Below are 23,901 nucleotides of genomic sequence, written 5' to 3' on the forward strand. Positions count from 1 at the left end.
CCGGACAGCGGTATATTGTACAAATACAAGGATTCGTTATGTTTACTAAGGAAATCTGTACGGAGCGTACTTTATCCATATGCTACACAGCTACTGCCTTTAACGCGCTTGGATGTTATATCATGTCGCTGCAGGATGTCTGATATCTAACAATCTTCCGTATTTTATATACGTATACGTATGTTAAATACTTCAGCTATATGTTATATACGTCCATCTGTGTGTGAGGTCCTGACCGCCTATAGACACCTCTTTCTTGCACCATAGATGACGTCATGAAACAACTGTCGTATGCTTGCGAGCTGGTTTATAAACGAGGTTGTTTACAAACGGAAAAGAAGAGCGGAAGGAAAGAAGCCTGGGTAAGTGCAATAGTAAATTATCACTTTAGTTAAATATTCCATTAATTATATATTCCTTTAGTATAACTTGCTTTAATATAGTACTAAACAAGTAATGTGATTTATGACCACAATTCTTACTATTGTAACTCGTTAATGGTTGAGGAGAAAGAAATGGGTTAATCTGAATTTTGAGAAATCTTTGAATATTAATGTTTTGTAACTTTTTACATTTCAAGGTACGCAAAATGAATGTTATGTGTTTATTCTTTCCTTTTTATATGTGATGGTTTATTACTTGATGGAGATTTACTACAGGACTGCTTAACATAATTGCTAAGAAACCGTTTTCAGCGCGAACATTTTCTTGTGTAGTGAAGATTTATTATTTAGATTTCTGGGCTTTTGGCATCAATGACCTTGTTAGCCCGTCACATGTGAGTTATGACGTCCCTCGGTGAGCACACTATCCGGGGAAAGGGAAGGAAGCAAACGGCCTGGGACCTATATGTTGGGTACTACCCGGCATTTGCCTGGTATGAAATGAGGAAAACCCAAGAAAGCCTCATTCAGGATGTCTGGACTTAAAAGCTTTTGATACTTTTTCGACCGAGTGCCCCTACCGGAATCGAACCTGGGTCCGCTCCTACCGAAGGCGAGAGCGTTAGCAACTACGCTACGCGGAGCCACTTGTGTCTAGGAAACCTATTTTTACTAGGATATTTGCAACAAAATTTATTTCCTTTCTTTATTTTTCTTTTTCTTTTTGTTTTTTAACAATAAAACAAAACATATTTTACAGCCTCACTGAAATTTAAAAACAGCAGTCAGGGAGAGCTCACGTTTAAGACTCTTTTTGTTTTGTTTTGTTTTGTTTTGTTTTGCTTGTTATGTTCTCTAGTTAACTAATGTTTGAGTTCCTGAGAATTACATTATTATTATTATTGTTTCATAATTTTCGAACCAAAAATTAGATGTTTTTCTTTTTTTCCTTGTGTTGACGTCATTGTGGCAAGTTGGGGTGTTTGTATCGTACCTTGGCATTAATTTGGTTACTAGCACATAGTTTCAAGGTCATAAGTTGTAGGCCGCTTGAAACAGCTATTACACAGTTGAGTGTCAGACGTTTGACTTGCATCTTTCGTTACAGCGTCTAAATTGCAGTATTGGATTGCGTCCAGCTTCTATGGCTGGTAAAAAAGTTATATCGCTTTCGTAATATGGTAAGAAATACAATGTAACAGTTAGGTATAGTATATATGACTAGTTTAATTAGTCGGAAATTACTCTGTTTCCTTGTCTTATTCTTTCGATTATGTTTAAGTACTGTGTCTTCATAGTATTGTTTCACTATTTCTAGAAGGAATTAAGTATTAACGAAGTAAAGAATAAGCAGAAGCCCACTTTGACGTTTACTATTTCTCATACTTCATTGAGAATGTTTTGATCCCCAATTGCGCAAACTTCTAATATGTATGTGTGTTTCTTTTTGTTGTTGTTGTTGTTCTAGTATGTATGTGTGTTTCTTTTTGTTGTTGTTGTTGTTGCTTACACTGCTATAGATATGAGCTCCTTCATGGCTAAGCGGTTAGCGTACGCGCCTTTGGTGTGGGAAACCCGCGTTCGATTCCCGGCGGGAGTGGTTCGGAGTCCATGTTAATCAGTAAGTCCACGTCTCATACAGCCTCGTTGCAGAAAAGGATATTAAAATCAACTCAGCACTGCTTTACAGATGGAGTTGTTTGATTCAGGGTTCGAATGAAGCTTTTTACGGGAAGCAGGCACGTAGCCAATTGGTGGGTCCAGACCCCCCCCCCCTTCGGATCCAGAAATGAAAAATATTAAGGAAAGATGAAACAGAAAGAAACAGATGAATCAGCCTCAAAAATATAAAGCTACAATAAGCGTTTTGGTTACTCTTTCTTACGAGGAGCTTTGTGTGGAGGAAACGGAAGGGGGGGGGCGGATCAAGTTGAAATTGGATATTATTATAACGGAACATTCCGAATTCCATCTAGCTCCATGTTAACCGTATGCAGCGGCGCAAATCTGTCTTCAACATTGGGAGGGACGGGTAAGACAGTTCTCATAATTTTTTTAAGGATGTTCAAATTACAGTATAACCTCGTTAACACGAACTCGCTTAAGCCGAACACTCGGTTAGGACGAACAAAATTTCGGTCCCGGCATCGCTGTACGTTATCTTATAGGAAGTTTTATCGGTTAACACGAATTTCGGTTAGCACGAATTACGAACTAATTTTTAGTCCCTTGAGTCAGTAAAGGTTTTGATTTAACACGAACTTCCAATCCTTTGATTTTTTTAAACATCATTTTTCTTATTTCAGATTTCACTCCAGATCAGTTTTTGTCATACAGTATTTATACAGACGAAAATTGCCTTGTAAATAAGAGAAAAACCAAAAACAGATATCTTTCCTCTTATGAGGTGTTGATTCTGTCCTCTGTCAAGCGCTGAACATGCAGGTGCTTGGCAGACGAGCTGGCGACAGCTCGAGACAAAACATCTTCTCTCCCCTGTAACTCCAAACTGGTGACAGCAATCATAAATACCTTTCCGTTACAAGCGGTACTCACCCTGCTAGCGAAGTTATCAATTTTATAACTTGACCTGGATTTTCTGCGTGGAAGCTTTTTTTTTTTTTTTTTTAAATCTTCGAAGATAGGCTAATAAACTTACTGTAGTGTTTTCACTTTTCAGAGGATGGTACCGAGACCTACACTAGTCTCGATCTCGATTTTAACTCGAATTTGAGACCGAGGAGTGCTTTCCGAAATCGAGACGAGACCGAAACTCTCAGTCTCGTCTCGATACAATTCTGTAGATGGTATCAAGACAGAGAATAGTCTTGGTCTCGTCACGAATTTGGAACCGAGACGAGACCGAGACTACTCAGTCTCGTCTCGATACCATCTCTAGTGTGTTCTATGACATACATAATATACTGTAGTGGTATGTATAGTCTGTATACTGTAGTGTGTATGTATGGAGAAAATGTATTCGAATAATAAAATTTGTGTCCCCGGTTAACACGAATTCTTTTAACACGAACTCCTGATTTTTCAGTCCCTTGATATTCGTGTTAACGAGGGTTTACTGTATGAAGTTGAAAAACAATGCTGCGGAGGATCAGGGGAGCAGAGTTGTCTTCAAAATTCTGAGGTGGGCAGATTTAAGGCTTATTCTGGGGTGGGGACATCAATTTCATCTTACTTTCCTTTGTGGCAATCGGACACAAATCATCACATTTCTCTCCAAAAAACGCATTTCAAATCGGATTATTGAGGGGAAAGTCCCCCCCCCAGTTCTAAGATTGGAGGGGACATGTCCTCATCCCCCCGGGACTTGCGCCAGTAACCCTATGGACTACAAATGACGATCGATAAACCGGTTCTTTCAGATAGCCTGTCAGAACTTAAGCAATGCCCAGAATTACCAATAATATGAACCATTTTGAATTTCGCGGCAACACTAATCCATTTTATAGGATGTCTTTACTCCAGAAAGAGATCTCGTTGCTATCCTTGACGGCATTGAACTAAGATAAGAGAAATAGAAAGAAGACGAGAAGAACCGAGTTCGAATGACCTTGGAAGACTATGTCTTTGTCAATACTTTTTTCTATTCTTTTACGCAAGATTTCTTCATAATTCTTTAATTAAAATACTTACTAACATATCCTCATTTTATTGTCCTAACAAATCAATATGGATATGTTGTCAGTAAAATAGTTTAGATTGATCGAACCCCTGGTGTGATAACCACAGTATTTCGTCACAGACCTCCCGTATTGCGAAATCGTGGCTACGTGCCTGCGGGGAGGGGGCGACTTTTCAGATATACAATCCAAGCCTTTTATTTCTCAGTGATGCAAGATATAATATATAGTATATAATATGTAAAATATGAAATGAGGGAACATATTTTCCCGGCAAGGGAGAAATTCTTTGGCGAGTTGGGGAAATTACTTGACGAGAGGGAAAATCTTCATCCTCCCGTTGATTCAAATCTTGATCGAAGATCATGCGAGTAGGATTCCATATTATGCTGTAGGTGTAGGTAGTACACAGTCTTGGCGCTGAATAGGACGCTAAGCTTCAAGCCAACCACATGTCTGTAATAACCTATTGCGATTGAATGGTAATGTAACGTAATGTACGATATGTGCATTTTCTAGATGCCATAAAATTATAATTTTAATTGAACATTCCACGATTATATACTTCAGGTTAAAGGAGTTTGATGATTAATTGAAGTGAATAATCCAGGCAGTGATTCTCAATCTTCTTGACTTACGACACACTTTAGTAAACCCCAATGACATCGATATATTTGTTTAGATTTTGGATTGCTTTCCAACAAGTCGAGCCGCGCCAAAGCTGTAGGCTTACTAAGTTAAGTGAACTGATCCTAATCTAAATCCATTGTTTTCGGGGGCGCAGAAATGGACAGTGACACTTCCGATACTATTTAAATCAAAATTCAGCCAAGCAACTTGGGGAGGGAAAGAGGGGAGACGGATCTTACAAATGATCGAAAATAACCGATATGAGAGAGCGTTTCGTAATAGTAAAAAAAGTGACTGACTAACGTAACATACATGTATTACTGGTTTTCTTATTTTCACCCAACGAAGCAGGTAATTAACGCTAGTACTAGGTATGTGTAGACTAAATGAGGTGATTTGCTTCGTGACCCTTCGAACAATGTACGAAGCGGATGCAAGCAGTTAGTACATGGAGTTAGCTTACCTAAATTTAGATTTCGCTTTCCGAAATCTTAATGGATGTATTAAGTGATTTCGTTACTTACACTCTTAATCTCTAAATACAAGGATTCAAAACACATTTTCGATTCCAAACTATGACTCTGCTAGACAAAGAAAGCATAGTCCAGTGTATGTTTTACTTCATTTTCATATACGTGCTCGTAGGTTTTCTCGGGGACTTGGTTTCCTCCCACTTTCTCATTTCACCAAATATTCCATAATCATTAACTTGCTTTAATCACCGACTCCCTTAGCCTAACAGCATAATAGTGGGACATTAAACTCAAAGACTTTATTTTTATTTTCAAGTAATTACTTTTCTCTCCCTTATTTATTTTTAATTTAATTTCTCTTTCAATTTCCCTCTTTTAGGAACATCAACATAATTTACAATTCTTTCTCATTATAATAACACTATTAAAAGTCCCATATGCAGCTCACCACGTTGGAACCCAGCGGAAACAGATGAACAACGAATATTGTCGAAAATATGCATTGCTTACAGCGGCGTAGCGAGCATTACAAGATTGGGAGGGGGATGAAACTTGAAATTGCCAAGTCTTGATTTTTATCTTTAAAAAATGTCAAGTCTTGATAAAAAAAAAAAAATGCCAAGTGTTTCGAAAATCTTACAAACCCTATGAAAAACTGTTACAGCAACCTTATTTTCATATTCGTTCCATTCCATGCCCCCCGTCTGAGACACGAATAAGATCAGCCCTTGTTCCGCTCTCGAGTCCAATTTAACATCTAACCTCAGGATCATTATCATCACCCACGAAGCACAACTGTTAATTTGATAACTCATGGCTATGTTAGGTAACCTCCGCCAGCTAATCTTCACGAGAACCTTTAAAGTTACAATCAGTTGTAGAAATGCATTTAAAAACGTAGAATAAGGTAGGTTATATTTACTGTTTGTGATGTAGAAGTGCCTAATTTACATATTAAACATTCAATTGAGGGGTTCAGTGAGAGACCAGGCTAACTTACATCCAGGTCAAGATTGAGATTTTGACGGAACAGCATACTAATGTCATTAATTGACCTTTGCCTCAACCACTTGTCTGTGTGGCTTGTCCTGAGACAGGGGCGGATCCAGGGAGGGTCTATCTCCCCCAAGAAGAGGAAACTTTGTGTATTTTAATATAAAATAAAACCCACCCAGAGTTGAATCTCTTAAAAGTAGCTCTATCTTGTAAGTAGTGGCATTACAACCCACCGCCCCCCAGTAGTCCATCCTGGATCCACCCCTGTTGTATACTAAACCAAACTATGAATATCAGTCGTATCCTTTGAAACGTGCTGTTTTCATTTGTTTCCTTTTCTTTCAGAAAGTTAAAATTGTCAGTTAGCCTAGTCTCGCGCTAAACTGTCAATTGTGACAAAACACACCAATAATTGTTGATGCCAACTAAAACATACATATCCAAAGCCTACAAAATATATCACATTATTTAAGTTTTTTTCTTTCTTTTTTTTTTTTTTTTCAAAATTGCTTGCAATGTTTTTCTTCGTGCCAAGCATCCGAATGTCATCTTGAATTCTGACCTCATTTCACTACAATTCTTTGAAGTGTAAGACTGCGCAGCTTTTTTTTTCCCTCTCTCTCGCTCTCTTCAGTCCTTCAGTCTCCCTCACTTTGATTTCATGATTTCGCACTCTGATGAAAAGTATTAAACACCAAAATGGAAAAGTACTAATATATAACCTCTCTTTTAGTAGCCCCTCCAACCACACGCCCGGGGCACGTGCCTTGCTTGCTCGCCCATAGCTCTGTGAGCTATATAAGTAAAATACAATGCGCGCGCATATGTAAACTTGGTGCCAGCTTTGATTCTCGCTGAGAGAGTATACATATAATGTTGGTTCGAATTCCATCAAAACCATAGGCTCATTTTTGTGTAACCTTGGTACTGAAGAAGACAGTAGACTTCAACAAATATTCCTGTCGGGCCTCGATGGCTCAGTGGTAGAGCGTTCACCTCTGGTGTTTGGGGTCTTTGGTTTGATCCCAGCTCGCGCCAAGTAAACTTTGTGGTGGACAAACACCGTGTGAGTGGGTTTTCTCGGGGTTCTCCCGTTTCCTCCCACTTTCTTCATTCCACCATTTCATTCATTATATCATCATCAGCGTCTCCTTTAGCCTAGCCGGTATACCCGTCATTATTGATACAACTATTATATACAGGATGCATCAGAAGTCCCTTGTCATCCTTTCTGAAAACTACAGGGATGTAGTTACATTGATTGCGAGATAAGAGATACACATTAGGCCCAGAGGGATACTTTCGGATTACATCACGCGGACGGTCGCCATCTTAGATTCGAAATTGTAATACGGACGATAAGTGGGTAGTGTGATACATGGCCATGCACTAAAATGTTCTGAGGATGTCAAATATGCAATCAGATATCATGTAACTTATTCTGGTGAAATGTTATTGGCAGTGAACCAAGTGAGACTATATGTAGTGGTATGTCATACCCTTCTTTTTTTTTTCCAGTGATAGAGACATACCGTTTCTGGTTTTTTAGTGATCAAGATAAACCTTCACGGAAGAATAAATGCTAAATACCATTAATAAATCATTTTTTTTATACGTATTGACGAATAGCTTTGCACATAAAAAGATTTTATTTCTTATGTAGATTCTAAGTTGACAATACTGACATTTTTACCTTTTTCTACCTTTTGTTTGTAAAATGAGGTGTTTTCAAAGAAGTTCATCTAGTTTATATTTTGATGTGTCGTATTGAATTGTTTCTTTCGTATGTATGTATGTGTCGTCTTGTCTGAATTCTTATAAGCGTCGTATTTTGAGCATGGGCGGATTTAGGGGATTGCTGTGGGGGCAGATCTTACGGGAGTTTGAAATACCCCTCATTCGAGTGTGTGGTCCAGGAGTTTTCCCGCTGGAAATTGTTAATATTGAAAGTCGGTTTTTGAGCACTTTCGTGTATAATTCTCTGATACAAGGTAAGGGCTATTTTTATTTATTTTTTTCCAGAAAGTTGTTCACGATGGATGGATCAGTCTCCGTTTTTTCTCCGTAACTAAAAGAAGCTTTCCAGTGGTTTTCAGACATTATGTAAATAGAAATGCAATCTTGTAGGCTTCACACCTCACTGCATTTGAACATTTAGATAGCCGATATGTCGAGTCAAAATCGTAATAAAACACACCGCCTCTGATTTTTCCCACTTCGAACACATTTCCCTGTTATAGTCAGGGGTAAAAGCTAGGGGGAACGCGGGGGACGCAGTTCCCCACCTCGAAAAATATGTAGGACGTCCCCCAGATCCTACAATGGTACAATGGGCAGAGATAGGCAGGAGGAACGGCGTGGAGTGATGCCGCTACCTACCGTCCCCCCACCTTTTCAGGTCCACTTTTACCCCTGGTTATAGTATATGTTCTACATGTTCCTACTGAGCAATAAACATTTGCAGAAGCTTCTTCCAATTGCTGTGGACACAAAGTAGGATATAGGGTCAAATTTGTGCACAGACGATGGCGATACTTTGTTCTAGATGATAAAAATTATGAATATTTACTGCACAAACCATAGCCTTAACTTTTCCACTTAGCTAGAAATTGAACAGCGTTAGGTCCGGTGATCGAGCAGCCATTCAACTGCCTCTCGTCGATCAACCCATGTTCTAGAAAATTGTTCAAGTAGTGACGCAATACGAATCCATAATGAAGAAAGCGCCATGGTGTTGAAAAAACTGCGAGAATGTACCATCCTCGGGCATCGCAGCTCGCAATATCTATCCCTGTACGAACGAGCGTGAGGTATTATTCCGCAGTTAATTTTATGGAATGAAAAAGTGACTGATTAGACGTATTCCTCATTTGTCTGCCAACAACATAATTAATTTTCTTTGCGCTGGTCATGTTGGAGGGGTCTTGCACGCGGGGTTGTCAGGTGACCAATTGTGCATGTTCTGCCTATTAACCTTCCCATTTACGTAGAGGTCAGCTTCATCTGAAAAGAGTATTTGCATAAAAATGTTAACCATAATTACTCACTGCACTTGGCGATCAACATCGTTCTCGTGGAGATGTTGCTTCATTTGCACCTTGTACGGATGCACTTATACACGCGCAGACCCTATGACTCAACCCACATTGCATTAATAAATGACGTGTGCTCCTCTGGGGCCACATCGAGAAAGAAGTCAGCACTGCCGTAGGCGTTGCTTCATCTGTAGCTCTCTACGATCGTCCGCTACGACGTATGTTCACGAATGTGCCCGTCTCCTCAAATTTAGTTAATTACTGTGACACTGCAACATGTAACACAGTCACATTGTGGATGATTCTGTTTGCAATCGGTAACCACTGTACAGGCACTCCTCCCGCTCCACAGTTTGAATATTTCGATGCATTCCTCACGTGCTAACGGTATGGTTCTACATCTAGAAGAAAGAGGTAAATACAACGTTCAATTGGCAATAACTTTTCACCAAATTAAGCTTCATGGAATCTGATTGCATATTTGACATACTGAGAAAATTCTAGCCTGTGGCCATATATATATCACATTACCCACCAGTTTATAACAAACAAATTTAATCCAAAATGGAGGCCGTCTGTGAGAGTATTTCCAAACGGCCTAATGTGTATCACCCATCTCACATTCAATTAAACTACACCCGTGTAGAATTTAGAAAGGAACTTCGTATGATGTATACAGGGTGTTTCGAAAGTCCTCTGACGTTACAACAAAACGTAAGAGGAAAAACCATTTCTAAATATGTTGTTTTCATTCTAAAGTGAACACTTTTTAAATCGGAGGAGCCGTTTGGGCTGTACTCTTTATGCGCCCAATGTGGAATGAAAATGCAATGTTACCATTTACCTGGACCCACAACATATGTGAATGAAGTTACTGTTTGAAATGGGGGCTAGCCATCGACATGTTAGCGTAAAAATCAGTAACTTCATTCACTTATGTTGTGGGTCCAGGTAAATGGCAACGTTGCATTTTCATTTAACATTGGACGCATAAAGAGTGTACAGCCAAACGGCTCATCCGATTTTGAAAATTCCTTCAACTTACATTGGAAACATCATATTTGGAGACGGTTTCCCAATTACATTTTGTTGTAACTCTGATAATAATCGAGTTACTTAATGTCAGGGGACTTTTGAGACACCCTATATATCTTATGGAATATATGTTTGATGTCCCTATAACTGTAGATATAATTTAGTTTGTTTAAATTTACAAGTTATTACAAGTAGATTCTGACTTACATGCGTAAGAGTTTGTATGTAACTAACTAATAAATTCTATTTCATGAAATTTACATTGAAATATTTAACACAAAATCTTTTATATTCATGCTTAACTTAGTGACTTGGCTTTGGACTGCAACTGATTATTGTACCCCATTATTGCTTGAGAAGAAAACCGATGTCCGAATCTTCATTTGGAGAAACCAAAGAACTATTGGAATGCTGAGGATTGCAATCATTAATTTCTACACTTCAAGGTGCGTAAAGTATATCTAGGTATATTCTGTGTTTATTGTTATAATTACTATTACTATTATTGGGTTTAGAATCAATCAAGTACTTCATGATATTTTAGAGGGATCAAGATGGCTGCCAGATAGATAAATATTTGAGCGTCAGGCCCTTATTTCTTTTCAATTTTATATTTAATCAATGTCTATTTCCCCCCCCCCCTCATTATTCCACCAAATCGTATTCCAAGATCATCAATTTTCAATACTCATTTGTGACTGCCAGCATACATAGCATAACCGTAGGAAGTAAAACAAAGATTTATTTTTATTTTTCGTTTTCATGTCTCTTCTCCATAGCTGTGAAAAATAACGCCTTCAACATCATAAATTTGTATGCTACTTGCCTGCTTTCGAGCACAGTAATCAACTATTTGGACATTACGAAGCAAAGCAGGTCTACGTTGCAGTTAGCATACTTTTGAAAGGATGTGACATAATGATATTGGTGTTGCGATGTTCAGCCTAAACAGTGCAAGTAAATAAATCTGTAACAATTGTATTGGTGTTTAGCTTACATGTCCTCCAGACGGGCCATTTTTTTTTTTTTTTTTTTTTACATCTTGTTACTTCTACTCTATATGAGGGGTCGCGGTAGCTCAGTGGTGGAGCGTTCACCTCTGGTGCTTGGGGTCCTGGGTTCGATCCCAATCCCCGCCAAGTGAACTTTGTGGTGGACAAACACCGTGTGCGTGGGTTTTCTCGGGGTTGTCCCGTTTCCTCCCACTTTCTTGATTCCACCATTTCATTCATTACTCATCATCACCGTCTCCTTTAGCCTAACCGGCATAATCGTGGGACGTAAAACTCAAAGATTTCATTTCATTTCTACTCTATATGAAGTATATTCTGAGGTTGTGTTTTTGGGGACGTGGTAGCTCAGTGATGGAGCGTTCACCTCTCCTGCGTGGAGTTCCTGGATCGATCCCAGCACGTGCCAAATGGGCTTTGTGTTGGACAAACACTGTGTGTGGTTTTCTCGGGGTTTTCCCGTTTTCTCTCACAGTTTTCATTCTACTATTTCATTCATTCTCATGATTATAGTCTCCTCTAGCATACCCGGCAAAATCGTGGAACGTAAAACTCAAAGATTTCATTTCATATAAACTTTGGTGCAAAGTAACCCCATAGATGAAGATATTTTGCACCACATACAAAAAAGTATGTTCAATATACTAACATAATGTTTGTCTGCAATGTTTTCTCTCCTGTATTTATACATTTCACTTTTTACACAAAACTGCATGTGTAACGAATTTTTGTTACGAAATTCGAGACGAGACATAGCTCTTCCAATAGAAACAGATACAGTTTTCGAGACGAGACAACTTTCGCGACACCTTTGCGAGAGGTGACAGTCTCAAATCATTTCTCGTGCGTACCCCTAGCCCATATCGTGCGCTATCAAAAAGCATGTTAATGAGAAATAACAACTTGTAAATACAATATAGGTAGTTAAAAACATTTTTGTTTTCATTCTTCACTAATGCATTATTATTAACCTCAGTATTTTATTGTCCATTCTTAATCTTAAGGTGATATATAATTAAGTTTTGAATTCGGTTAACTTATTTTGTTTCTCAAATTGTATTAAAAATGTATGTACAAACATGTTTATTTTCATTCTTGAGTGCTTAAAGTCACTATAGTTATTAAACATAGTAATTAATATTGTACTCTTAACGTTAAAATAATATACAGTTAACTTTTGAATTCAGTTAACATTTTTCTTACTGAAATTGCTTTAAAAAGTATGTAAAAACTTTTTTATTTTCTTTCTTGAGTGCCAAAAGTGATGCACAGTTATTAAGATTAGTACTTTATACTCTATTCTTAATTTTAAACTGATAAACAGTGCGTTTCTGAATAAATTATTTCAAGTTATTTGAGTGACGAACACTGGTACAAAACCCTAACTACCACTGGAACATTTCGATTTTGAGATGACTACTACCGGTGCAATACAAGGGATTTTAAAATATTGTTTTTCCTTCAACGGCTATTCGATTTTGAATTCTGACTACATGGTCATATATAGGAAGGATCAGTGTCTCTTTCCAACTATGGTACAGCTCCGACCGATTCACGGTGCTCACAGAAGAGACAAAAGAGTATGTTTTCAACCTTAAAGTAACGACCACTGGTGTTTTTACCCTGGTATGCAAAAGTAAGTGGGTACCCCAATGGGGTAGAGGGGTACTATGCGGTACCTAATTTCTGCATTTTAGATATATGGAAATACATGTGTCTAAAATGTAAAGAACTGATATTTGTTTACCGAAAACTGCAACTCGGTAAGCCTTACGGATACCGAGACATGGGAAAATAAAGAGCGACACGATATGTATGTGGGGCTTGCATACTTGAAGGTACAATTTGGAAAATGAATTAAAATATGACTAACGGCTATCAAGATATTGTCAAATAAAGAGAGGACCAATACAGGTATGGGATTTTCGTATTAGATGATAAAATTTCCGAAACCGGTCATGGAAAGTTAATAAACACCAGTAGCAATTCCATCTTCAAGTAATTAGATATTTCCATGGGGTGTTAGAACATCTTACAGTCTACCAAGATTAAATTTTAAAAGCTTTTGAAAATATAACTTGACATTTGTAAAGAGTATTAGAAATATGTATTTACCTAAAACTTGCAGCTAGTACATCTAACATATAGAGAAACACCGTGAAATAAAAGAGTATGAGATGTTGAAACTTCGGAAAAATTATTGGTCCCAACAAAATTAAATAAGATGGTATTTCTATGGGTTAAGTAAGTACCTCAGTACAATTTCGATGGAAAGATTAGTTCTAGGTTTTCTTCAGGCAGTTCCAAAGGTTCATCGAGCTGTGTAAATGAGTGAAAATTCCCTGTGAATATCTAATATAGTAACCAAAATATAACGAGTCATTTATTTTATGACGTAAAAATAGAGATCTTTAAGGATTTGTACTTCTGGGTCTTTGCTATAAGAAAGAAATTCAAAAACCTACTGTATATACCTTAATATGCAATTAAATCAGTGAGGACACAGTAACTTAGTGGTGGGGTGTGTACCTAGTATGTTTTGCAGAAACTACACTGGAGTATTCTCTTAATCCACAGAGACACGATCACACTTAACTGCCCATTTAATTTTAAAATGAAATTAAGGCAAGTGAATGTTGATGATAGAATTGATGGAGTGTAAAGGTGGGAGGAAAGGAGTACACCGAGAATACCCACGAATACAATGTCGACTACAAACTGACTTGGACACGGATCAAACCAGGGACCCAATACACCAAAGGTACGCACTCTACCACTAAGCCACCGTGCCTCCACCCATTTAATTGTCTATTAAGGTGTATACGGTAGTTTTCTGAAATTTCTTCTTCTTACAGCAAAGACTCAACAGTACAAATCCATGTGGGTCTCCATTTTTACGACCTCGTAAAATACATAATTACTTATATCTCGGTTGCTATATTAGATATTGACAAAGAATTTTCATTCTTTTTGTACGCTAGGAATTATCACGCTTGGATTTACCCGAAGAAAACTTCGAGCTGAATTAATCTTTCGATCGGAATTGCCCTGACGAGTGTGAGGTACTCACTTAACCCATGTAAGTACCATCTTATTTAACTTTTATTAAGATCAAAAGTTGTTTTATGAAATTTCAAGATCTAATACTCTTTTATTTCACGGTGTCTCTCTAGCTGTAAGATGTACTGGCTGGAAGTTTTGGGTAACTCTATTCTCTTTTCTAATACTCTTTACAAATGTCAAATTATATTTTCCAAAGCTTTTAAAACTTAATCTTTTTAGACCCATGATGTTCTAAAACCCCATGGAAATACCCAGTTACTTTAGGATGAAATTGCTACTGGTGCTTATTCAGATTTCATGATCGATTTCGGAAATTTCACCACCTAACACGAAAACCCCATAACTGTGTGGGTCCTCCCTTTATTTGACAATATCTTGATAGCCATTAGTCATATTTTCATTAATTTTCTAAACTACTGTCAAGTATGGAAGCCCCACATACCTATGGTGTTCCTATTTATTTCACCATATTTCGGTAACTGTTAAACATACCGACTTGCGGTTTCGGTAAACACACACCTGTAACGTTCTTTATAAGTTTATTAAGATATATTTTAGAATGTTTAGAAATGGGAGGTCTGCGAATGCCATAGTACCCGAAAACCCCCATAAGGACGTGTGTGTAGTGTATTGAATTGAAACTACTTTTGAGGTTGTTGATAGCCCTCAGTAATTACGTTTTCGAAACTGCACAATCTAGTACGCAAAACTCACACTTCTATGGTGTTGTCCTTTATTTTCCCATACCTCGGTATCCATAAGGCTTACCGAGTTGCGGTTTTCTGTACTAAACAGATATCAGTTCTTTACATTTTAGAGACATATATTTCCACATATCTAAAAATGCAGACATATTAGGTACCCCATGGTACCTCGAACGCCAGTGGGTACCCACTTACTTTTGCATAGTAATACATTTCGAGTTGTTCAGCATCAACAAACACTTTTTTTTTAATTCATCATTTTTCTACCAGAAACCCAAAAGTCCATACCTGACCGAACAGATTTTGTCCATTTAATCTAAAAAATGTTAAATATTTTAAAATGTAACATTTTAAATATTTTTGGATTTTTGTTTCAGGTATTTCATGTATCAAAACAAAACCAGGATTCTGCATGAAAGACAGCGAAAAGAAGCAGTGTAATTTGTGGCTAAAAGCACGTCCTTTCTGAAGACAGACCCGATTGTATTTACATTCTTTTGTACAAATATGTAACCTTAATAAATATACTGCTCCGCAAATTATTTCTTTCTTCCATAAATTAGAATAAATGTATGTCTGTTTAAAGAAAATGTTTGTTAGTTAAAGGTCTTTTCAACTCTTTTTCTCTGTAAATAAGAACATTATACCTTGCAACATTTTTTTTTATCATTGTGCAATTCCGATTGGATAAAGTAAATCTGCACGAAGCACTATTATTTCAGTCATACATTAATAACTAATGTATTGTTCTGTGAATAAGGCAATGGTATAGTGAATATGTTTTAACATAAAATCTGTAACTCAGCTTTTCAGTAGTCAACTTTATTGAGAATCCGAAGAAAGAAAGAAAAAATGTTGGACTTAACGAATTTCAAAATTATTTTTGTTCGAATTCTGGACTAATCCAAATTATCCAGAGAAATCATTTATGTTGCTCTCTACAGATGTATCCTTTCTCCAAATCGTATGAAAAGGAGACTTCATACATCGCTATATTTTGTATGTACTATGTTTCGTATTTATTTAATCACTTTGTACCTTTCTCTAGTGTTGACAAGGCCGCAAGTGTCAATCGAATAATTTAGTGTTTCACTCATGTAACCTTGTGACTAACGTACGTCCTGTCGGTATATATATGTTACTGGGTTCGGTTAGCGACAAACAATTTTTAGTGTTAAACAAATACAAAAATCTACACGCAATGAGATACGATGATCTCTGCCTCATAGACAATACCAAGCAACTAACGGTACTGAGTGTGGTTGAGTTTACTAGTGGTATTATCTGGCTAAAATCAATGTTCCGAGAGCTATACTTCTTTTTGTGCTCTGAATGCAAACTTTGATATAACCGTTTTAAATTATTGTACATCTATCTATCTATATAGCTATATCTATATCTATATATGTATATAATTGTAAACTAGAAACTTCCGAGTAATTCTGAGAATCATCGCTCTTTCTTTAAATAATGTATGAGACTATTACACTGCTCGTTACTTAAAATGTTGAACTAAGAAGGATACATCCAGGAAAGTCCAAATTTGCAGAATGTGTAGAGCAGGGAAGGATAAATATGTTTGGTCGATGGCTGCACAGCTTCTCATACCTGTGAACTCCGCCAGCTACAGTTGATGAGCTGTGGCATTGGATCGTAAGACGCATGGCTTACCATACCAGAAGAGAACATCCTCTCGATGTCTCGCTGTGTTACAGTCGTTCTGGTGTTCAATGTTGGGTCAGTTCTGCTCTGCTATCACCACGTTGTCACACAGCGAATACAGCGGTAAGTTTAACCCTTAACGTAGCAAGCCTAAGTCGTCAAAGTTGTTTACCAAGCTGGAGTCTTCTGGGGACCCCAAGTATTATTTTAATTTCTCAACATAGTATTGCAGAGGGTTACTCCAACTATTATTTTTTGGATGTCTAGAAGCATACTTAAGTTAAATGAACATTGTTGACGTCAAATATTATGTATATTTGAACACTATTCAGTTCTTCATACAATTTCATACTTGTGTGTTCGTAAATCTGAAACACAGGTTTAACAATGAAGTTTTTACATTTTGAAGTGTGTTTTTATTTTTTGTATTTTTTAAAGAAGCGCATCGTTGATCTAATCATGTAATTGATATCTCAAAGGGTTGCAGGATACATATAAAAATCGAGAATAAATTGATTCTTATAATTGCGGCAGTATCACCAAATATCACTCTCTGGGGTCCCTAGAGTACCCCGCTTGGTATGTTAAGGGTTAAGCATATTCGACACTTACTATTAGATATCGGCTTGGGAACTTTGGCGTAGCTACCCTGTCTCCTTGAAGTTGCATTTTTAATGGGGAGTACTGTTTAGGAATCATCTTGTGAGGGAAAACGTTTTCAGCTGACACCATGTTTTTAATTATAGCTTCATTTAAAAAATAACTTATCTGTTAATTAAAATGTTCAGAGAAGTTATTTCTGGAAAATCCTATTCACGCCTCTTGTGGTAACAACTTCTGCATTTTGGAAGAGGATATTATTAAGGAAAAGAATGAGGTAAAGTCGTCTGTATATAGTACACACGGAAAAGAAAGTATTTGACAGTTGACAAATTTTCTTTTGCCAATAGCTCGGCAACAAATTAATTAATTTGGATCTTTTTGTTGTTATTCTTCGAATAGTTATAACTTGACAACCTGCCAAAGTCGGTACTCTGATAGGTTAATTTATTGTTGAGTTTTTAGGAAAACAAATTTTGTCAACTGAAGAATATTTTCTTTCGTGACTGTACAAGCAATGGATGATAACGGCTTAATAAATGACTGTACGTAAGTCTTTTTTGAGTTTGAACATAGGATTGTACATGGCTGTGAATTTTGCATTATTATTGAAGTGCTGCAACTAAGTTATTGCAAAAGGTATGATAAATTCTTACAGTAATATTGTCACATATTGATTTACTCTGTATGAAAACTAAAATAGTTTAACATATGGTTACCCTCCTTTGTGCCAATAATTTTAAAATTAACTCTTGTGCCACTTTTCAACACTTGGCTTTGCAGTAGCTTTCCAAAGAATTAGCAGGAAGTCCAAACTTACACCCTGCAGATAAATACATTTCTCTGGACAGTTTCACTGCTCCAAACTAAAATTTGAAAAGTGTAGTATTTTTAATTTTATTATTATTGGCACAAAGGAGATCAACCATATTTTAAGCTATTTTTGTTTCCATACAGAGAAAAACAATATGTGGCAACATTACAGTAAGAATGTATCATGCATTTCTCAGTATGTTGCAGCACTTCAATAATGGTGCACTATACGTACAATCTAGATCCTGAATATGTCCAATTCATATATTACAACAAGGCAATACGTATGCGATACAGGTAAAATCAGTATATTTCATATGGACAATCTACAAGCTACATACATCCAGTCCATACATTACATATGGCCAGCCTGTACGCGACATACGTGTAATCTATATGCCGCATGCAGACAGTCTGTAAGCTGCATATGTGCACTCTGTATGGTGCATACGGATATTCTGTATGCTGTATCGGGACAAGCTGTGTGCGACATAAGGAAAATCTGTATAATACATAGGTACAATACGTACACTGTATCTAGTCGTACGTACGGGGCACAAGTACAATATAGATGCTGTCTCGGGGTTGAACGCAAGAAACACACGTACAGAACGTATATTGCATACTTCTTGAAATTACGCTCCGTCCTGATAGTCAGTGAGTGTCGTCATTATTAACCCACATGCTACATACGATCCTGACGTCACAAAGCTAGATATTACCTCCGTATATACTTGTTACTGTAGATGACGTCACATGAATGACGTCATTGCACTTATGTAGACAGTACGTATAATACATACTTTTTCAGCTATACGTTTGCTGCAGGATGCTATATACGGTTGTACGTTAAGTCCAGAAACTACAGGAATTACGAATGTAACCTACGTTTTTAAGTATGCCACCTACATTTTTTTTTCTCAGTGTAGATAATGAACTTTCCACCACATACTTTATATGAGAAGTAATAAAACATGCTGTTCATTCATGAGTTAGAAAATAATTCAAATAAACTAAAAATATTAAATCAATAATAATTGATGGATTATTGCTTTGTCTCTACTCACGGTTCTACTTCAATTTTCTTTAATTCTCCTTATTCCAACATCTTTCTCTTTTCCCATATGAGATTTTGCTTAACGTACTGAGGATGGATTGTGATAAAAATGGAAGCATGTTAGATATTTACAACCGTCAGGATGTATAATTCAGGTCTTATGCGTCAAAATCCCACAAACTAATCACTTATCTACCCTAATTACTTCCTTTAGTGTGCCCCAAAACTGCTAGCTAGTTGAAACTCTTTCATGTAAGTGTCTAAGTTACTAAGGCACCAGAAAGATACGATCATTAGTTAGAGTTAATTAATTTTCATCAAATTGAGATATTTAGGCAATTGTTATTGCAATTCTATTGTTAGTTTCTTGTTATTAACGATCACTGGGACGCTAATCATTAACCTGTTTTGCATTAGTTATTGAGACGTAAGCGCAAATGGAACTTGTTAGAAAAATATGTTTATGCATTGCAACAGATATAGCCTTCAACTCAGTCGCACTTGATTGTAAATAAAATCTAGTGCGGAACAGAAAACATATTTGCACAAAAGAGACTAGAGGTAGCGTACAAAGTAGTCGAGCACTTTGTTAATTATGTGTTTGCTAATTCAAATCCTGCAAAAGATAAACTTTTCTTTTTACTTTTATTTTATTGTTATTGCCTACTTTCAGCCTAACCTGCAGATTGAGAACATTTCTTAAAATAATCTTTTATTAACTTGCTCCCTTTTAAACTAGATTAGGAAATAATATACAAATTTCGAATGTAGGACAAAAGTAGTGTATTAAGTATCTTCTTTAGTCTATTATCATCCTCTCGAGTGCGAGAGACCTGGTTTGGATTGTCGGTAAGAGCATATGTAATTCGGATTTTATGTTGACTTGTGGGTCCACTCCTCATATAAGGTTTAATTGAATTGTGGGTTTACCGCTTAAAAGGACACTAAACTCAAATTAACCAACTATCATCCTCTGAGTCGTAACATAAAATCATTCCCCAGTGTCTTCTTAAGAAATAGAGTAGTTCATTTGTTTCTTGTTATATGTTTTGAAATGCAAAATCATAATATTCGTGGAATTGAATGAAGAAATATCTACGTTGTTTGTCTTAAAATTACGGTGTGTATTATAGAGTTCCGTGAAGGTAATATCGAATGTCGTGAAGGGAAGGTGCTCAACTCGAATTAAATCTCGAGTACTGTTTCGTATTACACTGTGAACTCCTCTTTTATACAAAAATAGTTATGTAAAGGAACATCAAACCCTTATTTATTAATTAATCACTCAAACTATAACTAGGAATGCAATGGATATACCCGATTGCAATGAAATGAGCCGAGCGAGCTTAAACTACGTAATCAGGAAGCGTTTTTCAGTGATTATTCCTCGATGGTACATCGGATTTTTGATTTCGATCTATGTTGTCACTCAGCACGACATACTATATCAGCGTGCTAAGTTTGGTTGAGATCGGCCAAACGGTCTAGGAGTAAGCGTTTTTCGGTGATTATTCCTCGATGGTACATTGGATTTTTGATTTCGACCTATGTTGTCACTCAGCACGACATGCTCTATCAGCGTGCTAAGTTTGGTTGAGATCGGCCAAACGGTCTAGGAGGAGTTCGCGGACAACCAAACGGCTAACCCGAGTATAAGAGCTTCGCTTCGCTCAGCTCAATTAATCAGTCAAAGTATAATTAACCAAGTCAGTCAAACCAAGACAGTGACAAATATTGCACAGTGCGTCGTAGATAAATAAGAATAATAGTTAAGTTAGAATTTCGTAATATCAGGTTGGCTAAAAGTATTGAACTTTTGAAGGTCAAAAATCATGAAAACTTTTATTGTTATTTAGAAAAATGTGAAACCACATATGCACCATTTTCTTTCATGGACGGCTGCTATTGTTCCGGAAACGTTATAATCCCGTCACTATAGAACTTTTAGTGTTTCTGGTAAAAGAAATGCGACACGTAGTTTTTCGCCTGCTACGTTTCAAACTACCTTACAAGTTTCACCATTTGAATAATCTTGCAGAAACCAAAATAAATTATAGCTTGACGCGCTAAGTCCTTACTGTACGTTAGATGCATTAACCCTTACACTCAAGTTCTATCAACGTATAACGTATAGCTAAATATGTATGAAGTCTGGCGTTATCAGTGCTATACGATACACTTTCTGTTGACCAGTTCGGGCCATTTCTTTTGAATTGTTAGATATACACTCATGTCCAAAATGATTGTCGCGTATTTATAACTGTCTTATTGTAAGAATATAATATGTTAATGATTTTGCAGGGTACTTTTAATATTGATACTATGTGTATAATCGGGAAATGTATATTTGTGGTAAATTTCACAGCAAAAGAATTATAAATACGGAAATTAGAATGAGTAAAACAAAATGTTGCTAAATGGACCAGAAAATTTTAGTTTCGTTCTATTGTTCTTATTTACTGCTCTTTTAACGTGAAATTTGCCACACACATGTCTTTGGCGATTATACACGTACTAACATTATAAGAAATACCGGTTGAATTCGTTAGCAAATTATATTCGTACAACATATTTATAGACATGCGACAATAATTTTGAACATGCGTGTACTTGCGTTAGTTGTCCACAGTACAGTTCCGAGTCTATCGTTCTGCCCAGTGGCAGTCGCTCGTGATGCACGATGTCTTTCTAACCAAACAAATCACACACAATAACCTTCCTGGGCATCAGTTCTGAATTTCCATCGAACTGTGGACTTTCTTTTCACTTCGACCACGATCTTTTTTCACACATTCTTGTCGTAGGTAATTCAGTTTTCATTACTTATGAGCAATCACTTCAGACCAAGCTCGAGTTCGTCATGTTTCAGTAGAGATTCATAGATACAAATTCGATCTAGTAAATGAATTTGGGAAAGACCATGTGGCTCCCAAACGTTGACTTCACTCTTGTAGCCAGCTTTCTGCACGTAGTTTATCACTGTTTGTCGATGAATGTTTAGGATATTGGTAATATCATAATTGCCTATACGACAGTCTTGCTCGAAATTTTTCAGAACATCCCCCACCTTTCGTGTGATTGATCGTGCATTACGAGGAGCATTTTAAACATTGAAATTTCCAGGACGAAAGTGAATGAACCATTTTGGGTGTTGCTTTTTATTAACGCATCCTTTCCAATAACGGCACAAATTTCTTCACGAGCCTGTGCAGCATTTGCAAAACTAAATTGTAAAATGCAGCGCAGTTTCGCAGAAAGTTCACACATCTTCACAGTGCAATAGCAGACGTTTGATTATAAGAATTCCAACTCGTTCTACATATCTACTAGCTTCAACTGTCAGCCAGTAAATGGTGTTAAACCTAATCGTACACGAACCTTAACCTGAGATTTAATTCACTAAAGGCATCTCAGACCAAAATGCATCTTACGCTTCTTTTTTAAACTAGCTGAAATTTTATTATTCAATATTATAGAAATCAGAGTTACAAAATTAAAATCTCGCAAATTTACAAAACTATTTTCGCTTTTTAATTATTGAGTCTACATCGATGGATCTGTTGTTGAAACTTTTCATGGTTTAAGAAACACAAAGTTAAATTCAATGTTCTTATAGAAAGGAACGTGAATTACATTTTAGGGGGTTTCGATATCAGTGACTTTATAGCAATGAATTTCCTGGGCATGAGGCTCATTACTCTTCCAGTATGGTCAAATACATTTCAACTTAGCTTTCTGTGTTGAAACTGCAATGAAACGACAAATTCCAGATAAACCCATTGTGAGAATATCAAAAACATTTCAGCCTCAAATTTGCAAAGGAATTGCTTAAAAGTTCAAACGAACAATGGATGAATCTGTGAAATTTTCCAAAACGTTTATTAAGTAATTAATTTTAGTATTCTTCTTCTTGCAAAAAGTTGAGCTCTGATTCCCAGATTTGTTGGGGTAGGGTTACAATTGACTATCTTTTTTTCTATGGTTACCTGCCGGAATTCCTCCTCTTCTTTGTAATTGACGATTAAGTCTCTTTTGATTAGTTGAAGTAACTTAATATCGTGACTTCCTTTCTTCTAGCAGTCTGCAAGTTAAACTTTCTTAGTGTAAATCCGGGAGTTGTTCTGTATTCATCATCCAATTTTAGCACATTTTGAAACCAACAACTTATACTATACACAATGCGATTTTCTTTTCTTGTTTATAATGAATATGCTTATTACGAAATGTCTTATCACTTCAATCAATTCATATTCCAGGCTCTAGGGTCTTCAAGAAAGTGTGTAAGAATTGAGTAAGTAATGGTACTGAAATTCCGGTAAGCTCATTTCTGATGTTCTCCGTCCTCAGAGACTTCTATTCAATTGGGGTACAAGTTATCTCAATTTCAAACCAGCAAGCTAATGAAGGCGTTCGTGATTGAAGCTAACACGAGTTTTATTCAAATCCGTCAGCTGGAAGGAAGGGACGAAGACGAGATCGCCGTACTAAATTTCTAGTATAAAAAGTATTAAAACAATATAGGAAAAATTTCCTAACCGAAAATCCTTTCTAAGTAGAATAGTGTGGGATTTCTAATAACGATCTAATACTGTGTTGTAAGATCACACGTATTACGTCGTAACATATTTGGTTGGTTTGAACCGTGTATATATTTAAAAAATGTCCTATATACATATATATAACATAACATGTTTAGTGTTCGGTCGACGGGTAATGAATGGTGGCCGGGCACACGCACAACCCCAGAGAACACATATATAAAAACTAACGTAACATCCGGCTCTAGTAGTTCCTTTTGCATT

At 36.7% G+C, this 23,901-nt stretch overlaps 1 long non-coding RNA gene across 2 annotated transcripts; it reads left to right on the plus strand.

The window, feature by feature from the left end:
• The first annotated feature begins 234 nt into the window (after nt 1-234).
• LOC145674628 (uncharacterized) lies at nt 235-15,470 on the plus strand. 2 transcript variants are annotated; one of them, XR_014129002.1, is made up of 3 exons: nt 235-362; nt 10,498-10,636; nt 15,345-15,470. It is a non-coding gene; the product is annotated as an uncharacterized LOC145674628 (long non-coding RNA). The 2 variants fall into 2 exon arrangements; XR_014129003.1 differs by lacking the exon at nt 235-362 and adding an exon at nt 1,466-1,564.
• The last annotated feature ends 8,431 nt before the right edge of the window (nt 15,471-23,901 follow it).

This window comes from Thermobia domestica, chromosome 17, assembly GCF_964235325.1.
Source record: "Thermobia domestica chromosome 17, izTheDome1.hap1.1, whole genome shotgun sequence".
Taxonomy (NCBI): domain Eukaryota; kingdom Metazoa; phylum Arthropoda; class Insecta; order Zygentoma; family Lepismatidae; genus Thermobia; species Thermobia domestica.